Below are 2,273 nucleotides of genomic sequence, written 5' to 3'. Positions count from 1 at the left end.
GGTGGCTGCTAATCTCATGCCCATGTGGCAGGTGAGGGAAAACAAGTTCAAAGAGGTGATACAGCTTCACCAGGGTCACCCAGAGAACAGGTGACAGGGCAGGAGCACAGTTACTTCATCCTACCCACTATTACAGTGCAACACTTCCCAAGGGTCCATCGTGTATCCAGCTTCCAGCCAAACAGAGATGAAAAAAGGACGCTCACCCTTTCCCTGCTTCTTACCTCCCACCCTTACCTCCAAAACTAAGTATCAAGGGTCTGCTCTTCTATACGTGTACCTGGTGGAGCAGGGGGAGCCATACAGTCTGGAATTCCATTAAAGTGAAGCATTTACAAGGAGGTCCAGTTGCAGGGCCTCTGAATCCCTCCCCTCTATACTTTGTCCTTCCAGTGTCTCCAAACTCAGCCCAGATCCCGCAGGATTGGCCCCACCCATACCACTGGGTAAGCCTTTCTGGCAAGATCCTCCCTTTCTCCATCTTACTGGCTTTATTTCTCTTCTGGGAACTTCCCCATAGTTCCACTATCTTGAGGCAATAACTAATAATAATAGCAATATTTATTGATAGTGGAAGTGGTAGAAAAAGGATGGAAAAACCATTTTGAAAGCAGATCCCAGCCCATTGAGAAGAGCAGGCAAGGGCTCTCTCTCTCTCTCTCTCAATCCTCTATCATCAGCCAGGAGTTCTGGATCATTACATTCTGGAGCACATTGGATGAGAAAACAATTTCAGACAATTAGAAGTAAAACCCATGGGCCTGATGGGTCCAGCACAGAATAAATTAACAGCACTTCCCCATCACATCTTGGGTGATCAGGTCTCTAAATGACATAATTAAAGTTTGTGATGCTCAGGCTACACTCCAAGAAATCTGTCTCTACTTACAGTCACGCTGAGCTCTATGTCACAGTGAATCCACTGGAGACCCTCCTTCATGGGGGTAAGAGCACAGAGTCTGGACTCAGCTAGAACTAGATTTTCAGTCAAACTCCATTTATTAGTTGTGTGACTCTGAGCAAGTTATTCAACTTAATTTCTCTGTGTCTCAGTTTCTGTGTGATGGAAAACAAAATGTACTGGTAAGTTCAGAATTGTGAAGGATCTGAGAGTTTGCACTAACAAGTGAGCCTGGTTTGCATTTTACTTAAAGAAAAACCCAAACTCCCCATGGTTGCCAACAAAGCTGTATATGACTAATTTAGCTCTACTCTCCAGATACACTGGTCTCCTTTCAGTTCTAGAGCATATCTGATTTTTTCCTACCTTGAAACCTTTGCTTGCATTGTTCTATGCTTACAATAATCCAGCTTTTAAGCATGAAAGTCAAGGCCTCAGAAAATCTTTCTTAACTACCCAGCTAAGCATCCTCATTGCCCCACCAACCGTACTGTTCATTGTTCTCTATCTTTATTTCATTTGTAGTATTTTAGGGGCGAATGGAGTAGCCATCCTCAGAGACCTGCAGAGTCTAGGGAAGGCACAAGATTAAAGATTGCACATGGAGAGCGGACAGGGAGATGGTACTCTTTTTAAAATGCAAGTCCTGCTGAGAAGGCACAAATTAACAAGTTCAACAAGAACCTCTCAGATCCTATAGGAGAAGCTTCTGTCCTTAAGAGCCTTAAGCATGGAAGGAAGGAGGAGTATGAAGAAACAGTGGCAAAATCCTACCTCCCCAAAACAATGAATTTGAATTTTTGAGCTATACCCTGACTCCTGTCCCACTCCTAGGCATTGAATTGCAAACATGGGATCCAAGCATTTTTAATGGTCATAGACTTTAACCTCCTCATGTGTATTGGCGATACCATGTATTCATTTCCTTGTGGCCGCTATAATAAATTACAACAAATGAAGTGCCTTAAAAGCACAGAAAAATTTTTGGTAGACAATGCATATTTACAACTTCATTTTTTTCTCTTATTTTATCAAAGTATAGTTACTATACAATATTATATAGGTTCAGTCAGTTCAGTTCAGTCTCTCAGTCCTGTCCAACTCTTTGCGACCCCATGAATCGCAGCACGCCAGGCCTCCCTGTCCATCACCAACTCCCGGAGTTCACTGAGACTCACGTCCATCGAGTCGGTGATGCCATCCAGCCATCTCATCCTCTGTCGTCCCCTTCTCCTCCTGCCCCCAATCCCTCCCAGCATCAGAGTCTTTTCCAATGAGTCAACTCTTCGCATGAGGTGGCCAAAGTGCTGGAGTTTCAGCTTTAGCATCATTCCTTCCAAAGGTTACAGGTGTACAATATAATGATTCACAA

Source organism: Bos taurus, chromosome 15 (assembly GCF_002263795.3).
Source record: "Bos taurus isolate L1 Dominette 01449 registration number 42190680 breed Hereford chromosome 15, ARS-UCD2.0, whole genome shotgun sequence".
In the NCBI taxonomy this organism is placed as follows: Eukaryota; Metazoa; Chordata; class Mammalia; order Artiodactyla; family Bovidae; genus Bos; species Bos taurus.
Note: the sequence above shows the minus strand (reverse complement) of the source record.